The 23520-nt window shown below is 39.3% G+C and overlaps 1 pseudogene; it reads right to left on the minus strand.

The window, feature by feature from the left end:
- Positions 1 to 3337: 3337 nt before the first annotated feature.
- On the minus strand, positions 3338 to 5164 carry LOC110222507 (putative E3 ubiquitin-protein ligase TRIML1 pseudogene; annotated as a pseudogene).
- Between the last annotated feature and the right edge of the window lie 18356 nt (positions 5165 to 23520).

Here is a 23520-nt window from a genome sequence, read left to right on the forward strand (position 1 = left end):
ACTCTGTTTAAGCACATTATCTAAAGACAGTCTGTAATAAGTAATGTGATGGCTTTGTAGGAAACAACTAAAAAAACTGAGTATAGGTTGCCAGAAGACATGAGTAACAAACGATATAAGCTGCAGTATAAAAGCTCCATTGTAGAAGAGATTTTTAAAGAAGAAATTCACATTTTAGACTGTTCCTATTGTACCTAAGGATGATGATCATAATTATTTCACATTCACATGGTACTTTCAGGTTTGCGAAGTGATTTGCAGAAAAGATAATCTGTTAGAAAATATATCCATAGACCATTTATTTAGGGATATAAAATATGCCAGCACAAGTGGGAAGGAAATTTACAAGTAGAATACTTCATCAGTTCCTGTTACTTATACTATCATACAGAAGTAATGTACCTACTTGAGAATCAGGCAAAAATGAATTGTTCAAAATATAGGCTTCTTAACAAAAAGGAACAATTTACATTTTTAGAGCAATATTATTGATAATATCCTCCCACTAAGCAGAACCAGGAATTTATTGTATGTTGACATCCAGAATAGAAGCAATAGTTGTGGGTGCCTATAATCTAACTGATTTTTTTTAAATCACAGCATACTGTATCTACTTTCCGACTCAGAGCTGTGAGGAAATTGCTTTACACAAAAGCTTCATACAGATGTGAGTTATTAATACCATCTACCTTCTTCCTCCTTCTTTTCCTCTTTCTCAATCTCCTCTTTTCCTAGCTAAGTACAGAGAAGCTGTCACCAATAATTGGTTGCTTGGTGATAAATTATTTGTCTACGGCAACTCCTGAAACAAATAAAAAAATTAAAGTGGACCTAGCTATTATGTAGGCCTCCTTCTGCCTCTGCAGGGTGTTTTTGTCATTGGGTTTTTGCTTTTGGGGGTTTTGGGGGGTTTTTTGGTGACAGAATTAGCCAGAAAGAGGCCCAAGTACCATAAGGCCAAGAACTATGTTCTTTCCTGATTTTTTGTTTGCCCAGGTCCTAGCCTAGTGTTTTGTACATAGCATTAGCTTAAATGAAAAATCACAAAGTTAGACCATCTGTAAAAATTAGTTTAGCTATTGCTACTTCATATATGAGATCTTTGTCCAGTGCCCAAAGAGTGGAGATGCTACCTCAGAAACAACATTTTATCAACCAATATTCTTTCTATGAATTAAATCAGATGACAACAACAAACAACAAAAAAAAGTTGCACATAAAAGGAAGAATAGGTAAGGTTCTCCTTGGAGAGGAAAATAAGAAAAGAAACTGACCCCTAGTCATAGCTAATTAGTATCAGAAGCAAGATTTAAACCCAGGCCTTTTTGTTGTTCAGTTGTGTCCAACTCTTCATGAACCCATTTGGGGTTTTCTTGGCAAAGATACTGGAGTGGTTTGCCATTTAATTCTCTGGCTCATTTTGCAGATGAAGAAACTGAGGCAAACAGGCTTAAGCTGGGTGACCCTGGGTGAGTCATTTAACCTTCTTTGCCTCAGTTTCCTCATCTGTAAAATGAGCTGGAGAAGGAAATGGCAAACCACTCCAGTGTCTTTGCCAAGAAAACCCCAAAAGGACTCACGATGAGTTGGACATGATTTGCCTGAGGTCACACTAATAAGTGTCACACAGCTACTAAGGCTGCATTTAAACTCAGGAATGGGCATCTTCCTGACTCTAGGCCTGTTACTCTATCCATTGTGCCCCCAGCTGCCCCCAAACAAGGACTACTTGACTACAAGTCCAACACTTCATCCCCTACTGCACCCTGCATCCACTTCTAGGTAGCTAGATAGGGCACTAGACCTGGAGTCAGCAAGACCTGAGTTCAAATATCACCTCTGATGCATACTAGCTGTGTGACCATGGGCGACTGACTTAACATCTGTGTGCCGCACTTTCCTCAACTACAAAATGGGGATCGTAATAGCACCTACATCTCAAGGTTGTTGGGAGGCCCAAATGAGATAATATTTGTAGGGGCAGCTAAGTGGCACAGTGGATAGAGCACTGGCCCTGACGTCAGGAGTACCTGAGTTCAAATCCAGCCTCAGACCAAACACTTGACACTTACTAGCTGTGCGACCCTGGGCAAGTCACTTAACCCCAATTGCCTAAAGAAAGGGGAGAAAAGTATAGTAAACACACACACACAAACCTTAAATCTTATTATTTTACAGAAAAGGCAATCAAGAGAATATCAGTCATTATGTACCTAAATGCCTACTTTCTCATATCTACAAAATTTTTGTGAGAATCTATCTAGGGTATGGGGCAGCTAGGTGGTACAGTGGATAGAGTGACAGAGCATCCGGCCTGAAGTCTGGAAGATTTATCTTCCTGAGTTTAAATCTGGCCTCAAACACTTAATAGCTGGGTGACCCTGGGTGAGTCACTTAACCTTGTTTGCCTCAGTTTCCTCATCTGTAAAATGGGCTGGAGAAGGAAATGGCAAACCACTCCGGCGTCTTTGCCAAGAGAACCCCATAGGAACTCACAATGAGTTGGACATGATCAAAACAACTGAACAACAAATAAATTTAGGGTATGCTTAAAGAAAGTATAAAAAGCTTTCAGAATGATTTTCCACAGTTGACCATATATTTATAGTAATACAATTGAGTATGCTCTGACTACTAAAAATCTTTTGCCTTGGTAGAGCAAAATACTGCCCTCAAGGCTCTCCCCCAGCAAGGAGACTCCTTGGCATATGTCAAAATCCTACAAGATTCCTTCAAAGAGTTTCAAGGCAGAGTCAGTCACTCTTTTGGTTTCCTTGTCTTCTCCTCTTGCTCCTTAAGGCTTTACTGTTTACCATTTGGTGAGAGCATTCAACAGTATGGAACGTTCTGTTTGTTGCTAGTAGCCAAGTCAGTGGAGTTTCTTTGATAGGGATCTAGCCCTTTGTAGGTGAAGGTTTGGCTCTGGAGGAGAAAGTGAGGCTGGTGATTTTGCACAAACCTTCCTTCACTCAATTGGATTTCAATTCAAAAGCAAGTCATGCCATCATCTCCCTGATGTCATGCTCTTCTTAGAGAATGAAGTACAAAGTACAACCTGTAAGTAGTCCAAGCTGCCCTAATGGGGACCCAGCTGGCCAATTCCAGGTGGGTAACTCCCCTCCCCTCCACTCCCTCCCACAGCACAAGGACAAGAGTAGAAAAAGAGAAGGTAGTAATCAAAGCGTTTTTGGGAAAATGTCATTCCTCAATTTCTTATTTTCTACTAATCTGTTGAGGTCTTACTTATTATAACCATTCGTAATTTCTGTAGATGTCTCATATTTTCTGATTCAGTGGAAATTCCTTGAATCTACTATGGAACTCAATTTGTCTTGTCTCTCACTCTGGGAATCAACTTTTCATACCCATCTCTCTAGGATGTCATCATCCAAGAGAACCATTTTCTCTTTTACTTTTTTTAAAATTTTGTTTCTTTGTTTACTTGCTCATTCCAAATTATCCTCTTCATCCTTCTCTACTTGAAAATTATTGTCTCCCTTTTTTCCTCCCTAGTCCTTGTCTCTTGTTCCTTTTCTGCCTCCTCTTCCCACTGAACCCCAATTAGGTGCTTGCAGATCAGCTAACTTTTTTTTAAAGCCCCCTTTTTTTACACCAATAGAAATACGATAGGCTTTATTCTCATTGGTTTTAATAATCATGTATCACTTTATTGATCATCTTAACATGATTTCAAATAAATAGAAAGTCATTTTCACTATCACTTTCAGTCATGTGCATTGAGAGTCAGCCATAATAATTACCAACATTGACAGCCCTCTACTGATTAGTGATGGGGCAGATAATGAGTGATCCAGGGGTACTTTCTTCCTTAGGCATGCCAAAAGAGAAGTAAGGGCGGAAAGGCCCTTCAAAGACTATATTTGAGGGACTGTAGATAAGGGATCTATCTGTGACATCATAAAATGCTAAATGTCCCTTTTCATAATCAAGAAAAATGCCTACATTGTTTATAGGCCGAACCAAGTGAAAGCCATTATGTGAATTCAAAAGGTAGAAACTATTTCCAGATGTGCAGCCTGCTGGGGTTCTTACACCCTCAGAGGAGGAGGAAAGTTTCCCCTTTCTGCTGACTGAATCTTTACAGATGCCCAGTTCCCACTCTGTCTCATCTCCCACCTTCACTTCCCAATAGTGTTTGCCTGAGGTGAACGTCTGGGCCCCCAAAACAGCAAGAACATAATCAAATCTCTCTTTGTTGTCAGGCAGGTCCTGAGGGACACTTGCATACTGGACCCTCTTCAGGTCTTCAGACAGGATGAGATGAGGATTGGCTGATTCAGCATCAAGAGTTATATCCCTCTGGAAACTCATGGCTCTTGAAGCAGCAATTCCTCATTCCTTTCCATTGTGCCTGTCACAGCCTGCAGCAGCTCCAAGGGCACCTTGTCCAAATTCTCCTCTACTTCTACAATCATCTGTTGCAGATCCTGGAGTTGTTGGGACAGCTTGGCCTTGCTCTTCTCCAGTTTGGCCAGGCTTCTCTGGATTCCTGATCCACTCTTTGCAAGTATTGATATTCTTCATCCCATAAGAACTGGTGCATTTTCCCATACTCAGAAGTAACTGCCTGTATCAAAAAGTAGGCCTCCTCCTTACAGCGTAGCCTGGTTCTTCTCGTTTTGTCCAGTGCCTTTTTAAATTTCTCTTCTTTTTGCTGTAAGGCAGTGAGTGTCTTCTGCAGCTTGTCCTTGCACTTGTCAGCAGCTGTTTCCAAGGGAATGACCTGTTGATCCTTGTGCTCTGGGGCTAATAAACAGGAATCACAGAGGAGTGTCAGGTCTTCCTCACAGAAGAATTTCTCTTTTCCCCCATGCTGATCACAGGTGGTCAGGCCCACCATGGTCTGCAGCAAATGAGGTCTGAGCATTTTGCAAGTGATGGACAGATTCTGCAGGTTCTCGTTGGGCACCAAGTCACTAGATTTGATGACTCCTCTGCATTCTGGGCAGGTTAAGGTTTCATCAGCTCCCTTCTTGCAATGGAGAAGACATTCTGTGCAAAAGCTATGGCCACATTTGACAGTCACTGGGTCAGTGAAGTAGCCCAGACAGATAGAGCAAGTGAGATCTACCTTGAGGTTTTCAATTAAGTCTCTTGCAGCCATTTCTCTGCCTCTGATTCCTTTCTTCTCCAATATTCCTCTCAGGAGAAATAATGCTCTCTCTTCCTCTGGAGTTCTGGCAGCAAAAGATATTAGCACTGAGCTGTGGGAGTCCCTTCTTTTATATCTCTTCCTCTGCTTAGCTCCTCCCTTTACTCCACCTCCAAAAAGTGAGAACTCTTGTCTTTGGAAAGGGCTTCCAGGGCTCTGCTCTAGGGCTGAGTTCTCACCTTTCTTCTGATCCCATAATTCAGCAGCGTCATTTTTACTTCCTCTTAGTACTTGCAAAGTCTCCTAATTGGCTCATTTAGCAATAACCCATCTCATTTCCAAGCGTGAGGACCATCACATTTCTGATGTTCTGAGATGGAAAGGGGCAAGGAAAACACCAAAGCATTATTCTCTGTCCTCCAAGTTGCCTCCCCCCACAACCAATACACATATTAAATATGGCATGATTGGCCTGACTTTCTAATTTTTGTCCCCTCTCACTGTTATGATTCACTGATTGGAGCAAGATGTCTTCTACATATCTTTTTTTTTTTAAGAGAAACTTACTTCTGATTCCTTTCTTCTCAGATATTCCTCTCAGAAAGGATAAGGCTAGCTCCTTCCTCAGAAGTCTACCACAAAAGATTTGAGAACTGACTTGTTGGTGTCTTTTTTACACCTTCCCCCTTTAAGCTCCTCTTTTTACCCCTCCCTCAAAAGGCGAAAATTCCTACATTCCCAAGTACTTCTAACCTCTTCAATGGAACAGAGTTCTCTCCATTTTCCTTTTTCAGAATCATGGCTTTCAAAGTTCACAATGATGTTCACACCTAAGCACTTTAGACCAGAGTTGTCTTGACCTTCAATCCTTCCAGCCAGTTGGGATTGGGTAGAAAAGATCAGATTTTTAATTGGAAACATAGTGACAATATCAATATTGTTTTTGAACGTCTTCTTTGGCGTGAGATCTGAGTAGCTGGCCCAGTTCCAGTTAGACAAATCCTCTCCTCTTCTCTCCTCCCTTCTTCTCCCTTCCCCTCCCCTTTCCTTACCCTCACCCCCTTCTCCCCTCTCCTTCCCTTTCCTCTACTTCCTTCCCCCCTAACTCTCCTACCCATCCCTCCTCTTCTTTCCTGTCCTCCCCTTACTGAGGGTGTTCTGACCAAAGGAAGGTAAATTTGGATGGCAGTAACCTACCTAGTTTACTTGGGGTTTGCTGGCTAGATTTCTTTCTCAAAGACCAAGCCTTAAATCCAATTAATTCACTCTATATCTCATTGATTGGACAACAAATAGGTCCCCACCAGACCCAAGCACCACTTAAGGGTTATTTTTGGGGCCCTCCTGGCTTGGAGTGAATATAAACAGTAACTGTTTCTCTTTTGGCCAGCAACCCTGAAGGTCTTCCCTTCCCACTTTGAGTTTTTTTTATTAAAGGGGCATTGACTTAGGTCTTAAGGAAGCCAATTCACTGAATGGGCTTTGCTTCACTCAAAGTGAGTACTTGAAGAGAAAAGGCCAAGGTCTCCCACTGCATCCTGGGCCATCTCCAGTTGTCCTGAATGATATCTGGCCACTGGACCCAGATGGTTCTAGAGGAGAAAGTAAGGCTGGTGACTTTGCACACCCCTCCCTCCTCAAATCAAATTAAGTCATGTCATCATCTCCTGATGTCATGGTCCTTTTCAAGAACAAAGGACAAACCATACAACCACAACCACGAGGTGAAGGGTAGGTGAGCAGAACTGGTTACTCTCCATTTAACTGGCCCCCTCCCTCATGTGGACATTGCCACATATTCCCAATTCATTCCTTCAAGTATGTCTTTATCTTCCACAAACAGCTTTAGCTTCAACTCCAGTCCTTGAAGGCAGCTAGGTTCCATATGGGATAGAATGCTGGGCCTGGAATTGTCAAGAGCAGAAACTTGCCTCAGGTACTTTGAAACTTGCCTCAGGTACTTAGCTTTAGAACCCAGGCAAGGCACTTAACCTTTCTCTGCCTCAGTTTTCCCATCTGCAATATGAAAAGAATAATACCACCTACCTCACAGGGTTGTTGAAAGAATCAGATGAAACAGCATGTGAAACCTTTTCAAACTCTTAAAAGACTATAAATGCTAGCTATTTTTTATTGTTGTTGTTATTATTGTTATTGAAGAATAGGTTTCTTTAACCTGTGTAGAAAGATCGAAGGGTCCAAAGATACCTGTAGTACCTAACTTCAGTATGGCTAAGACACACACACACACATACACACACATACACACACACACACACACACACACACACATATTTTTTTTTGCTTTTAATTTTGGTCAGGATTTACTTAAGGTTTCTCTGCATTTGGGAACTTAAATTATGAATCAGTAATTCTCTTTTCAGTACACCTCTGAGCCCCCATGCAGATATGAAAATCTCTCTGTCTCTCTGGATACTACATTATCCGTTTGCCCCCAAGGATACACAGAAATCAATACAATAAAACAATCGCACAGTCTGAAAGCAACTGACCAGACACGAAGCAAACAGATTCTTAAATGAGGATTGGCCAAGCAGATTCATCTCTCCCTAGAGAGATAATCAGAGAGCAGAGAGAAAAAGGCAGAAGAGAGAGGCTTTGGATTTACTGATTTGTCTCTCTTCAGCTCCATAGGCACAGCAGCAGCTACATCTGGCTTGCAATCCACCTTGATCATACTGTCCCCCTAGCAGAGTCTCAGAACCTTCCTCTTTTCACTCCCTGTAGCATTGCCTGATACTGTCTGAGGACGGTTGTTACAACAGGGTTTGGCAGTATTCCCCATCTCCCCACCATTTTGGTTTCCCTCTTCTATTGGTTGCAATGGTTATTTTTTCTAGAGCTCCTCACATCTTTCTCTTAAAGTTACTTGCTCATTTTTCAACTCTTATGCAATTTCAGCTCTACTCTCTCCTTCGGGATGATAAAGAAAGAGACTACCTTTTCATAAACAGTTCTTGAGTCAGAGTGTACTAGTGATTGCTGTCCTGACTCTCAGACATCCATCTTCAGTGGTCAGTCCAATTCTTCAGTCATTCTCAAAGTGAGTGCTACATTCAAATGGCATCTTAGTCCTCAGAATGGGATACATTTGTTTCCTATATCCTATGCTCAGATTATCAGAGGGGCCTGTGATCTCACTGATGTGGGTATTTCCTACAGTTGTATGTATCAGAACCCATCCCATTCTTGCCCATCCTGCACGTCTCTTAATCATTTTTTTAAAATAAGTTAACACATATAACACTTTCATGGTTTGCAAAATAATTTATATTCAATTCTTGCAACAATGCTGTGAGATAGGTGCCATTATTATTTCCAATTTACAAATAGGGAAATTGAGGCTCATCAAGGTAAAAGTAGAATCACATAGATAGTAACACACATAGTCTAACTCTTGTTTGTGTCCTTTCATAATTTTTTACACAGGGGGTCTATACAATGTGTTAGCCCCCAATGTGTAGGGCTGTCTGGCACTTTCTCTTGACATTGTAAGGATAGCAACAAAGCACATCAACATAACCATCAGTTATCCCTCAATTTTATTGTGGAATTAGCCATCTTCTTTTTGGTTTATTTCTTTGTTGACATCCTTTGCTTTGTTTCTCCCACTCTAAAACTCATTAAATTGAGGACATTCTAAAATCATATAGCTAGAGCTGGAAGGGCCTTTAAAACATAGGAGTATAGCTATAAAGATGGAAGAGATTGTAGAGGTCGTCTAGTACAGTCCCCCCCATTGTACAGATGAGAAAACTGAGGAACTGAAACTAGAATTGAGTAAGCAGAAGGATTTGTCTTCTGATAAGTCTTCTGATTCCAAATCAAGCTTTCTTTCTGCTAAGCTTAACTTTGGATACTCAACACCTTCCCAAATCCCTCAGCCTTCTCTCCCCTCTGATTAGAGGACTGGAAGATGGACCTCTAAACTCCTCCAAAGGCTCTCCTTTAGAGAAAAAGGATCTGGGCTTTCCACTTTTCATCTCCAGGTCTATTTGGTTTGAACTCCAAGAAGCATGATTGTCTTGCCCCTCCCTTTATAGCTTCCTTTGGGTGTTATTTCCCTCTATTAGACTGTAAACTCCTTGAGGGAAGGGACTGTCTTTCTTTATCTTAATTGTACGCCAGCATTTAGCACAGTGCCTGGCACACAGTAGGCACTTAATAAATGTCTATTACATTAAATCGAATTTAATTCTTCCTCTCTAGATGGTTCATCTTACAGAATACTTCCCAAGGTCAAAGAGGGTTAAGACATGTTCTGCTTTGGTCCCAGAGAGCTGAACTATGTGTGAACAATGGGTAGAAGTTAAAAAGAGGTAAACTGAGGATTGACATTGGGGAAAACACATCAATAATTAGAGCTATAGAAAAGTGGAATGGGTTTGTTCTAGGGGTCATGTATTCACCTTCACTTGATGTTTAAGGGAAGGCTAGATTGACACTTGTGAAGCATGTTGTAGAAGGAATCTTTGTTCAAGTTTAGGTTTAACTGGACGGCCCTGGGGACTCTACAATTCTGAGATTCTAGGATTCCATGGGATTCTATGATTCATTATGATCTAGGTTTGCTTGGACCAGAAGTGGCAAATCTGATTACAAATGCTTTTCTTTTGGTTTCTTTTTATTTTGGGGACTCTAATGCGGTTTTAAATTTGAAACAAAGGGTGGAATTAGTTTTTACTTTACCTAAATTAGTCTCCTCTGATTACTAGAGGAATGAAAAATAAGTTAATTCCCTTTATAAATGAAAAGTAGATGCACTCAAAAAACAAAGCTTCAAATGAACAAAGAGAAAGAAAAGCCATCTCTCCTGGGAAGGATGGAGGAAAATGAAGGAAAATGTTCTCATCAAAAAGAGACATGGAACTAGAAGCAGCAAAGGGGTACTGAACTAAGTTAGGGATGGAGGTTATTTTTGGTCTCAGCAAGACTTTCAATATGCACAGAAAGAAGAGAAAAATGATTGTGGGCCTTTATAAGAGATGTGGCAGACTGATGGACGTGAGTCCTGGGATATTTCAGAGGTAGAATTATCAGGATTTGGTCCCTAATTCAATGTGGGAGCTGAAGGAGAGGGAAGAGTCAAAAATGACAGGATCAGATCCATAATTAGAAGAGACCTAAGTGTTCCTCCAGCTCTGGTTTCTTAAACTGTGGGTCATGACCCCCTATGGGGTCACGAAAAATTTGGCAACAGTAAAAGGTTTCTGAATGCTCAATCAAAAATTAATTCAAAATCAATCCCATAATGATTCTGATTTGTTTTGAGTGGTGCCTCCGGGTGTTGCATGAGACAACTTTGCTGTAGCCTTGGTTCTGAGCACAAAGCATTCGAACTTTGCATTGTGTATGCTCTCAGGCCAGCAAAAACAGCTAGCACTGCTGAAAAGTGAAAAATGGTCATGAGTGGGAAAAGTTTAAGAAGCCCTAGTTCAGCCCAACAGCCTCATTTTGCAAATGAAAATGCTGAGGCCCAATGTCCAAACTACCCAAGATTTAAAACCAGATCCTTCAACTCCAAATATGTACTTTCTTCATCACGTAATGCTGCTGCCTAAAAGATAGCTCCAAGATGTCAAGCCAGGTGGAATGTTTGGAAGATGGTGCCATTAACAGAAACAAGACAGGGACAGGTTTGGGAAGATTTATTTATATACTTGCACCTCCTTGCCATTCTCACTGTGATCACCCTTGTTTAGATCATCATTACTTGAGCCATTAACTCCCACAAGCCAAGCGTACATGCGGAGGTCAGAGGAAGCCATGCGAGATAGTCTCAAAGTCTCACTGAGGAATTTGGAATTAATTGAGAGACACGAGAGACACAGGCGCAGGATCTTCCAGCATGGCCTGCCTGTGTCAAAAAGGGTTCTGTGCTCTATGAGCAAAGCAGAATCGCAGTAACTTGAAAAAAAATATGAGATACACAGATTTAGAGACATCTCCACTCCGAATGGCCTTGTGGACTATTTGTGCCTGACCTGTGGAAGAACCTTCCGAGTTTGTATTGGTCTGATCATTGACAGTAGGTAGGACACACTGTACCCTGACCCTGACATTGTGATATCACTTTGATTCTCTTCGATCATGAAGAGTGGCAACAACACCTGGACCATTCTACTATTTATTGGTATCCTTAGCACTCAGCACAATGCTTTGCATATAGTAAGCCTTTAATAGCTTCTTTTTCATTAATTCATTCATTTCTTTAGCCTTCTAATCCATCTCCCTGCTTCTAGACTTACTCCACTGCAATCCATCCTATACTCACCTGACCATCAAAGCCATCATCCTAAGGCATGGGTCTTACTGTATCATTTATATGTTTAAAAACCCAAAGTGTCTTCCTACTACCTACCAGATCAGATCTATCTGACATTCAATGCCCTCCACATATGGAAGCCATCAATGCACTGGCTTTATCTCATCTTATTCCCCTGGATTCAATAATCCAACCAAACCCTGAAATTAACATTCATGTAGGCTATCCACCATACCTTGAATATACCTTCTCCTCATTACCTCTTTCCAAATTCTTATCTCCCTTCAAGGTTTATCTCAGTTATTACTCTTCCTGTGAAGCCTTCTCTTATTTCCCCCAACTGCAAATGTCCTTTCTCTTCAGAAGTTCATAGAATGCTTTGAGCAGGTTCTCTTCTTTGTTTCACCCTCTCTTTTTTTATGTTTGTTTATATACCTGTCATATTCCCTACATAGCAAAATGCCTGGGAAACAACACGTTACAGGGGAAAGAGTGCTCACTCAACTGTCAAAGCAAGACTTGGGTTACAATCCTGCCTCTCATGCTTACTAACTGTGTGACCTTGAGCCAGTCACTCAAAACTCTCTCCTCTTTAGTTTCCTAATCTATAAAATGAGGTGGGTATACTAGGCAGTCTCTGAGGTCCCTTTCATTTTTATTTAGTTTTTAACTCTATGGACTCTGTGAGGGCAGTCACTTTATGTTTTTTGTTTTGTTTTGTTTTGTTTTCTAAGTGCCTGAGCATTTTCACAAGTTTTTTTTTTTTTAAATAAATGCTTAGTTTCACTTTCAGTCCTTCTATGAGGTCTAGGGCATATAACAGCTCATAGATTTGAGATCTGGAAAAGACCTTAGAATTCATCAAGTTCAGGCTCCTCATTTTATAGATAAGGAAGTTGAGCTCTAAAGGAGGGAAGTGACTTAGCTAAAATCAGAGATAGTAATAGAGCTGAGACTTGAACCCAAGTCTCATGATTATATTTCTAATAATCAGTGTTTTGTGGTCACCACATCCCCCGACGGAAAGTAATTGTGACCCTTTCTTTAGCCAAAGCACAGAACTTTGTATACTACTATGTACTTACATTAAAATCTGTTCTAATATGGATTATAGCTATTTAAATTATATATACAGACATATGTGTATAGGCACATATGTGTACATGTGTAGATAGATGATAGATAGATAAACATCTACATATACATATATATAGTTGAAGGAAGGGAAAAATGTCAGCAAATGGACTTGAAAAGCAAGTGTGGAGAATAAATAGTCGGTTGTATATACAGAGATGTTGGAGGGCAGAATGAGATTGGAGAATAACTTAAAGTCCAGTCTGGCTGGAACATAAACGTATATGAAAGGCATTCAAATGAAATAAATTTAGAAAAGTAGGTTGGACTAAAGCTATGGAAGACTTCCAAGGTGTTGAGATATAGATAGATAGATAGATAGATAGATAGATAGATAGATAGATAGATATCTATATATACATATATACACATATACACACATACATGTGTATGTGTGTATATATGTGCATACTTGCATTATGTATGCATATATACATGTGTATATTAATAAACCATAGTCCTTAATGCATAATATACAATTATATTATAGAAATATATGTCAATATTTGTATTTTATATGTGTGAATAAGCTATACTCCTATACAATATAATTATATTATAGAAATGTATTAGTATTAAATATATACTTAGGACTATTGTTTATTCACACATGTGTGTATATATGTGTGTGTATACATATATGGATATATGTATAAAACCATGTAACCTTTGAGGTCCTCTACAGGTTTACTCCAATCTATTCTTCTAAATTTATTTCATTTGGCTGTCTTTCATATACGGTTATGCTCCAGTGTATATTAATATATAATATTATACATAATAAGGATTATGTTTCATTTATCTTTGTTTTTGTCTTTGCCTTTATTCCTTAAAGTATCTCGCACATAAAAAGTACTTTAAAGTATTTGTTGAATTTCAATTTAAGATACAGTTAGTGTTTTTTGGATGAATTCCTAATTAAGTGATATTAGTAAAGGATTAATCACTTTTCCATGGTTGTCTCTAAAATATTATGTTGGGTCCCATATTTTGCACATTAGACTTCTTTATCCAGAACTGAAAGGTCAGAACGCCTTGGAAACACTTGAGATGAATAACCTTCACTATAAAGGCAGCAAGGTCAAGTGGGCAGAGGGCTAGAGACCTGGATTCCAATTACTCTTCTGTCATCATCCTCTCTGAGCATCAGTTTTCCCACGCTGGGACAATAACATCTTCTGCTGCCCACATCGCAGGATTGTTACTAGGATCAAATGAAGCAACAACCAGGGAAGGGCTCTAAAAACCAAAAAGCATGTGTTGTTATTGTCACCAGTGATGCCAGTGGAGAAGCCATGAGCTCACTCACCTAGGTGTTAACAAACAGAACAACCCATCAAGAGAAAGTACATTTAAGGATTATAAACTAGAGTCATTCTGCACAGACTCAGTTAAAAGGTATAGGCAGAAAAATACAATGAAGATTGCAGGTATGGTTACCATGGCTACCAAATGTCCTCATCATGGTTGGGTTTCTTTTATTTAATCATGAATTCATGGGTACAAGGAACAGTATCATTTTAAAGGTTCTTTGTGGTTAAACTCTTTTGTGGCCTCTATTTAAAAAGTGACCTGAAAAATTGAAGGGAAAGGGTGGGGAGACAGAAGGGTGGGCAGATTAAGAGAAGGGGTATTCAGAATGCACGCCATCTTGGGGTGGGGGAAGGGATGAGCTGGGGAGAAAATTTGGAACTCAAAATCTTCTGGAAGGGAATGTCAAAAACTAAAATTAAATTAATTAAAAAATGAGAAAATATATTTAAAAAAAGAATGACCTGAGTCTCAGCAAAATAAAGGTCAGGTCTTAGAGTAGGAACACGACCAAGACTGAATGCTTCTTTGAGGCTCCTTGGCTATCCCCCAGGTAATTTTTTGTAAACTTTGCAAAATCTACTCCTGCAAGAAAAACTTGCAAAGCACCAGAAAGCCTCTCTGAGATAATGAAAAGGCGAAGCTTTAGAATACATTTTGCAACAATGAAGTGAGCAGAGCCAGGGGAGCAGTGCACACAGTAACAGTAATATTATAATGATTATCAACTGTGAAAGACTTAGCTACCCTGATCAAGATAGTGATCCAAGACAATTCTGAAAGACTCATGATGAAAAATGTTATCCATCTCCAGAGAGAGAACTGATAAACTCAGAGTACAATTTGGAGTATAATTTTTTCCACTTTCTTTATTTTTCTTGCTCTTTTTTTTTCTTTTTTGCAACAAGGCTAATGTGGGAATGTGTTTTGCGTGATTCCACATGTATAATTGATATCACATTGCTTGCTTTTTCAATGAGTGCGGAAAGGGCTGGAGGGAGGGAAAGAATCTGGAATTCAATTTTTTAAATGAATGGCAAATACATAAATGATAATTTTAAAATTAAATAAAAAAGAATATACTCTCAGCACTCTAGGTAACTTGGTAGCTCTTAGAAGACTGCTCTGTTCCATCGCATCTCTGCTTGTGTGTAGGTTTTGTGTTTATGGCCTAATAGTTTCCATAGCTATTAGGGCTATTTCAGCTTCTAAAGTATTGGAACCTTTTCTAGCATTGTATTGTGGTTTGTTTGTTGTTGTTGTTGTTGTTGTTGTTTTTTAACAGAATAGTCCAGTGTTAGGATTGGTCATATTGTTCTATTCTTATCCAAAATAATAGGGCAAAATTGAGTTCTTTAGAAATTCCATATGGTTGAAAGCACAGATTTCTTCTTCAAAATGGAAGTCATTACCTTCCCTGACAAATCTGCCCCTCCTTCCAGATTCTATTGATGCACCCACCTTCTTCTCAGTCACCCAGGCTCAGAGTCTAAGGATTAACTTTGACTTCTCCCCTTCTACTCTTACTCCATCCAATCAATTACCAAGTCCTTTTGTTTCTACATCTATAGTATAAAGGAGTATGTTGGTAAATGTTTGATAACTAGTTCTCCAAAATGCTTTAGGCACACTTTTAAATCTAATCTGTATTTTATTAACATTTTCTCCATCACTTTCTTAAGTCTGGACAATAGAAAAAATCCAGTTTTTTAAAAAGCCCTAGTTTGTAGCATGTGCTGATTTCTGAAGTGTAGATGCTCATATTTAAATTTTAACAGTCAGCTTGGGGCTGTAGGAGCTGCCTTTGACAAACTTCTGATAATATATCTCACAGATGACCTTTTTTTCTCACATGGCCATCACCCTTGTTCAGGCCCTCAGCATTATTAAACTGATATAATCCTCTCCTAACTGCTTTCTCTGCCTCTGATCCATCCTTCACAGCCCTACCAAAATAATCCTTCTAATGCATTGGGACTCCTATCCAAAATCAGTGGCTCTTTCTTGCCTAGGCTAAAATACTAATTCTTTAACCTTGCCTTTGAAGCTCTCCACAGCCTTACCCCAAACTACTTTTCTAAATATATTTCATTTGACTGCCTTTTATACATGTTTATGTTCCACCCAGACTGGACTATAAGCTATTCTCCAATCTCATTCTGCCTTCCAACACCCCTCTGTATTCATCCTCCATATTTATCCTTCAAGTACATCTGGTGAGATTTCTTTCTCTTCCTTTGGTAGAAGCTATCTCCTCCATAAAGCTTTCCATTTTCCCTCTCATGATCTGTCACTCCTCAGATTTTCCCTAAATATTTTCTCTTGATCTCAGTTTTGCCAACTTGAACAATACTCTTCTGCATACATGTTGTATCCCCACAGGTATACTGTAAACTTTTTTTTTCATTTTTGACTCCCTTATTCAATGTCTTGCACATAGTAAGCCCCTCCCCCCGTTTTAGGCAATCAGGGTTAAGTGACTTACCCAGGTCACACAGCTCATAAATATCTGAGGCCAAGTTTGAACTCAGGTTCTTCTGACTATAGGATCAGTGCTCTTATCCACTGGACCACCTAACTGCCACTTTAAGCTTTTAACAAATTATTATTTTATTATTTTTGTTTCATACATTTCAAATATCCAAATGTATAGATGATGATCTCAGTTCTCTCCAACAATGGAGCTAATAGTGTATCCATGGCTGCCTCCCACCCCTGCCACCATCTGGTAAAACTCTCATCTATGTCTTCCCTTAAATTTATCACAGGGATACACTCAACATGCTTCCTTGCTTTCTCTTGATATCAGAATTATACCAATGGAAGACAAAGACTATTCATCAGTTGGCCCTCATACTCAACACATGACTGGCTCTTTGGCAAACATGTCTGTTTTTGTGGGCATCATTTACTCGTATTCTTCATAATCCCTTATTTAACTGTTGCAGAATATTCCATTGCCTTCTGATGTCTATAACTTGACTTCCTCAGAGACTGAGGCATTCCTTAACTTAGAACTATGCAATGTAATTCCTCCATTAAAAGAATATATAGGGACTGGACCTGTGATTTTACAGTAGAGAACATCCTCTACCAATCCAGGTTGGTACCTTCTTCACAACTGATAAAACAGCCCAGACACAATGAAAGGTGGCACAGTGGATACAGCCCTGGGCTTAGAATCAAGGAGATTCATCTCCATTAGTTCAAATTTGGCCTCAGGCACTACCTAGCTGTGTGACCTTGGACAAGGCATTTAACCCTGTCTAGTTTCCTCATCTATAAGATGAGCTGGAAAAGGAAATGGCAAACCTCTCCAGTATTTTTGCCAAGAAAACCCCAAAGAGGGTCATGAAGGGTCAGACGTGACGAAACAACTGAACAACAAGAATGATTTACTCAAAACCACATTGCCAGAATGCATCAGAGGCAGAATTTGAACCCCAGTCTTCCTGGATCTATGGCTGCATCTCTATCCGTATCCATACTACATCTTGGTATTAAGTGTTGGTAAAATATGAATATTAAAAATATGAGCCTTTACTTTAGAAAAATTTTGGAATCCTTGTAAGCCTGGCAATTAGCCAACATTTCCTGTATTGGTGGTAAGATTTAATGTTCCCACTTGGGTTTCATTTTTCTCCATTACCACCACTGCCACCATGAGCAACAAAAAAAATCACCACTGTTCTGAATAAAATGAAACCATTTTTCATTTGGAATATTTTTGGTGGGTCCTTTTGCTTTTTCGTTGTTATTGGGGGAATTTTTTTCCAACTAACCCCAACCCTTACTAGGTAGCTATAAAATATCTTTTTTTTCATTGTGGTCTCTGCCTTCCCTAAGTCGGCCTCTTTTGACCTACAAAAGCCAAAGTCTTGATCTCTTACGAAGAGCTCTGAAACCTTTTGGGAAAACTATTTAAAACTGAACTGAACTCATGAGCTTCTTGAAATTGAAATGTCCATGTGCAGAGGCCAAGATGTCAGTACAATGCTATTGAAAGTCAATAAATTTGTGTAAGCATATTGTCAGCAATCAGGATACAAAGCCTTCTAATTGTAGCATATGGTCATGAACTAAAAGATTTGGCTTTCTTTGTGCATTGAAAGTATTAAGTTTGCCAAATGCAGGCACAGGTGAGATCTAAATGGAAACAGGAAACATTTCTAAATGGTCCCCATCAAACTGAGATCCATGGTTTTGCAGGAATATTAAACCCACTGCATTCTAAACTTCCTCCTTTGATTTGTTTTTGAACTTCAAGAGGTGAGAGGCCAGCCAAAATGTTTTAGAGGCTTGGCTCTGAGTAGAAAATGGACATTCAAGCAGTTTATTTATCCAAATGCCTGAATGGGAATAGAAACCAGTATTACTGACAAGTGTTCAAAAAAGAACCACAGTGTGCCTTTCAACAGAGTTGTCAGTCAAAAGAGGGAGATCATGTGGTTTCAAAGCCTGTTGTTGAGGTTTTCTTTTCTTCTGAGTATTCACACCCTGTGAATGGAATCTGTTGACAGAAATGCAGAAGCAACTGCAACCTGGACCCACCTGAGAAGGAGGTCTCAAGGGCTTTGTACCCTGCTGTCATATTATAAAAAGAAAGAGATTAAACCCCCCACCCCAAGTTCTTCAAGACAATGAAATTGATTAGGAATTGCGATTTTTCTGAGGACTCCTCATCAACTCAAATTCATAATGCTTAATGAAATATTGCCCCCCCCCAAGCTTAGCTGCTTTGTTCAGGAGAGAAAAAAGATGTCCTGGCAAAAGGTTTGCATAGTTTTATTCCCATTACTCTGGTCGCTGAAATTTTTGGTTGACATCCTTTGCCTTGGGTTTGCATTGGCATAATGGTTTGCATACACAATGAGGTTCAAACCTATCTGCCAGCAAATAAGAAATGATATCAGTGCATGAGAAGGGACTGTTTTGGGAGAAACGTCTGAAGTCTGGTCAGATGTATCATTCACTTACACTGATATTTACTGCAATTGTGGTATCTCTCAGAGAGACATGGGAGTACCAGACCTGTAGGGGTTGATATAAATGATATTGCTAGGAGATCTCAGGGGAAGCAGTATGGTGTGGGGGAAGGAGTTCAAGGTTTGTAGTCAGGAAGATCTGGGTTTAAATATGGTTTTACCACTTACAGTCTATGTGACCTTGGGGAAGTCACTTACCATCTATGTACTTAATTTCCTTCATCAGCAAAGTGATGGGATTGAAATAAATGACTTCTATGGTTTTTTTTTCATTCTCTAAATTTATAAGCTAAGGCCTGAAACCTCATGAAATAATGGAGGTCCACTGAGATCTTGCATGATGCCACCAGTGTCTCTTGAGAGCAGGGAATTTGGAGGGTTTTTTTTATTATTATTTTGTTTTGTTTTGTTGCATTCCCAGCACTTAGCATGAGTGCCTGGCACATAGAAGATATTTAATAAATGTTTGATGGATTGAAGTTGAGAATTATTTCATTTTGACTTTTAGTTTAAGGAAGGCTTTATTTCCAACCAAGAAGTAGAATTTTCTGTAAGACCCTGCTAATCAAATTAAATCCTTCCTAGATTCATTTGAACATCAATTCACAGGCAGTGAAGAGACGAGAAGACCAGTTAGACTCATACCCAAAGCTGAATATACTTTCAAAGGAAACTTTCCACCAAGACTTGGAGGGATGGGGGTGGAAATCACAATTTCAAGGAAACAAAGAAGCACTAGAGAAATGTAAATATTCTAAGGAGAAATCCAACTCTCTTGTGTCATCATATGTGAAAGTCTAGAGAAAATAATATTTTTTTTCCTGAGTAAGCATCTCCTTTGGGGTAAAATAAGGTAAGGTGCATGTTTTCATGCCATTACTACATAAGCAAACAAAATTAGCCGGGTTTTCAATTTTTTTATCTTATTTTTATTAATGTCTTATTTTTATATCACATCCATTTCCAGATATATTCATCCTTCCTCTCCTTGCACAGCTGCCCATCTTCTGTAACAAAGATTTTAAAAGAAAGAGAGAAAAAAAAGCAAGTTAGAAAAACAAACCAATACATTGACTATGTCTGACAGTATATTTCAATTCTACAGCTTTGCAAAGGGCCCCCATTTCTGCAAACAAAGTGGGTGCATTTTTCTCAATTCTTTTCCAGGGTCAAGCCTGGCCATTATAATTACTTAGCATTTAGTTTCTTTCTTTCTTTTTTCTTTTGTTATTTCCATTTACACTGTTGTAGTCACTGTGTATGTCATTTTCCTAGTTCTTTGCATTACATCAGTTCCTGTGTGTTTCTTTGTTTCTCTGAATTCTTACTATTCACAGTTTCTTATGGTACAGTACTGTTCCATTATATTTATATCCCACATTTTGGTTAGTCATTTCCCCAAGGATGATCAGCTAAATTGATTTATATTATTGTGTTTTGTTTTGCTTTTATACTATGACCGCCACTAGGATGGATTTTAGCATATCAGCTGATTTTCTCCACCTTTGGACCATCAGCAAAAAGTATATATTTTAGTTGGCCAAACACACACCCTCTTTGGGTGCTGGAATGAAAAACAAACACTTTTCTTTAAAAGCAGCCTTTATTTTAATAATCCCAAGAAAAGAACAAGCATTTTATCCTCAAGCTAACCTGAAAACTTAAGATTTATAAAAACACAAAATTTTCCCTTTTCTTCAAAAAAAAAGCATTTGCTAGCATTTGCCAGGTGGGTTATTAAATGGTTCAATGAATATTCTCTAGCCCAGTCCAATAAATCATTAAGGTAGATATGAACGGCTGGTGACTGACAGTGTTTGCCAATACAAATTTGGTTTAGTCCCACAGGTCTACCAGAAGCTGAATGGAAGCTGAAAGGTTTGATAATTTTCTTCTTTGTTCTTGTTTAATTGTACTTCCATTGAACATACTTTCTCTGTCATCACATTTCCCCAGAGAGAGTGGCTATGCCAGGTTTTCACCCACTGAAAGAACAGGATCTCTCTGGAAAGGGGTGCCTGATTTTAAAGTGTGGTGGTAAGACTGAAGAAATCCCTTTGAAGAAGTAGAATCTAATTCAATTCAACAAACATTTATTTAAGCACCTACCAAATGCAGGCCTCTCAAAATCAACATATCCAAAATAGAACTTGTTATCTTTTCCCCAAATCCACTCCTTTTCTGAACTTTTCTCTTATTGGTGAGGGCACCACCATCTTTCAAGTCACCTAGATTTGCAACTTTAGTGTTATCCTTAAGCTTTTTTTTTTTAGTGTCTTTGGGATATAGACCTAGCAGTGGTATTGTTGGATCAAAGGGTATACACAGTTTTATAACCTTTTGGGCATACATCCTCAATTCTTAACTCTCATTCACCCCATATACTCATTCAGTTGCCAAATCTTGTTTCTACTTCCATAGCATCTCTTACATTCATTCTCTTCTCTCCACTCACATAGCCATCACTCACCACAGCTCAATAGTCTTCCTGCCTCACATCTCTCCTGTCTCCAATTCCTTTTCCACACAGATGCCAAATTGATTTTCCTAATGCACAAAGCTGATCACAATACACATACACCCAACTCAACGAACTCCAATGTCTTCCAATAGCTTCCAGGATCAAATGTCTTCTCTGCTTGGCATTTAAAGCCCTTTACCACCCGGCTGCAAATTACCTTTCCAGTCTGATCCCACAGTACTCCTTTATTTCTTGCTGTTCCTTACATATGGAATGCCATTTCCCACCTCTGAGAGTTTTCACTGGCTATGTATGTTCCATACTTGGAATCCTCTTCCTCCTCACCTCATTTTCTCAGATGTTCCTGTTTACTCCAAGGATCAGCTCAACCCCTTTTCCTGCCTCCTCTACTTCTGGCTCATCCTAAAGCTTCTCTCTGGGCCAAGGACCTGAACAGTCTAACACCTCTGTGGCCTTCTCATCCGTGAATATTCCTCCTTGGAGCAAGCCCCCTCTTCCCATTGATGAGTTCCTCTAGTAACCTCCATTTGGTGGAAAGGACAAGGCCAGCCTGTCTTCAGGGTCCTGTTCCTGACTTTCTGGACTTCAGAGCCCTGTTCCAATACCTTCATTTCCTCTTACCCCACTTTTCAGCTTCCTTTGGTGTTGTCTTCCCCAATTAGGGTATAAGTTCATTGACGATAGGGACTATTTTTTGCTTGTATTTGCATCCCTAGTGCTTATCACAGTACCAAGAACATAGTAAGTACTTAATAAATGTTTATTTCCTTCCTTCCTTCTTGTTTTCTTACCTTCCTATGTTCCTTGCTGTTTCCCTCACTTCTTTCCTTCCTTCATTTCTTCCTTGCTCCTTCCCTCCCTTCTTTCTTTCTTTTTCTTTCATTCATTCCTTTCCTGACTTCTCCCAGATGTTGATGCCTTGTACCTGTTTTGTATATTTTTACATACCCCTATACTTACATGTTGTCTTTTATGGCTCACTATAAACAGTTTAAGCCCACAGACTGCTTTCACTCTTGACTTTGTAATCCCAGTATTTATACAGTAGGAATTTAATAAATGCTTGCTGACTGATTGGCTCTTCTGCAGTGGTATGGAATAACATACCCAGAAAAGTAAATAATTTAATGGAGGATGGGCAAGGGGGAGGAAAGAGCACCAACAATTAATGTATTGGGAAAGCATTTTCATAGTGAGTAGTGCCTGAGCTGAACTTTGAAAGATGCCAGAGATTCTAAGACACTGAAGAGAGGAAGGCATGCATTAAAGGCCTATGCAGAGGCCCAGAGATGGGAGAATGTCAGGTCTGGGGTACGGTGAGTAGATGGCTTTGACAGAAATGCAGAGTATGTGAAGGGAGGTAAAGTAATAAGACTGGAAATGTAAGTGGAAGCCAGATTGCAGAGAGTTTTAAAGGCCAAGCCTAGGTATTTGTATTTATCCTTAAAATAACAGGAAATAACCAAGGATTTTGAGCACAGGAATGTCATGGTCAGACTTGTGACTTAGTAATAAATAAATAAATAAGTAAATGAATGGATGAATAAATAAATGAATGAATGAATGAATGAATGGATGGATGAATGAATGATTGAGTAAATAAATTATGATAAAATAAATAAAAAACAGACTTGTGACTTAGTAACATTAATTTGGAAGGAAGGATTTGAGAGTGGGGAGAATGGAAGTACAGAGACCAGTTAGGAGCAGATTTCAATCATCCAGGTGCCCACTGTTGAGGGCCTGAATTGGGGTAGCATTGTGTGAGGAGAGAGTTGTGAGGGCTAGCTATAGAGGCAGGATCAACAAGATTTGGTGGCTAGTTTAATCGAAGGAATGACAGAGAGTCAAGACACAAGGATTACTCTGATGTTGCAGACCTACCCAACTGTGATAGGACTAGGACATCCTCAACAAAATGAAAAAAAAAAAATTTGGAAAAAAGTATTTAGGGTGGAAAACAGTGAGTTCTGTTTGTGACATATTGAGTTTGATATGTCATCCAAGTGGAAATATCCAGCAGACCACTGGTGATGCATTACTGGAATTTAGAAGACAGATTTGTTGTTCAGTTGTTTGTCATGCCTGACTCTTCATGACTTCATTTGGGGTTTTCTTGGTAAGGACAATAAAGTGGTTTGCCATTCTCCAGCTCATGCAACATGTCCGTGATGTGAAAAAAAACTGAGGCAAACAGGGTTAAGTGAGT

Source organism: Phascolarctos cinereus, unplaced genomic scaffold (assembly GCF_003287225.1).
Source record: "Phascolarctos cinereus isolate Bilbo 61053 unplaced genomic scaffold, phaCin_HiC Scaffold_726;HRSCAF=1367, whole genome shotgun sequence".
Lineage (NCBI taxonomy): Eukaryota > Metazoa > Chordata > Mammalia > Diprotodontia > Phascolarctidae > Phascolarctos > Phascolarctos cinereus.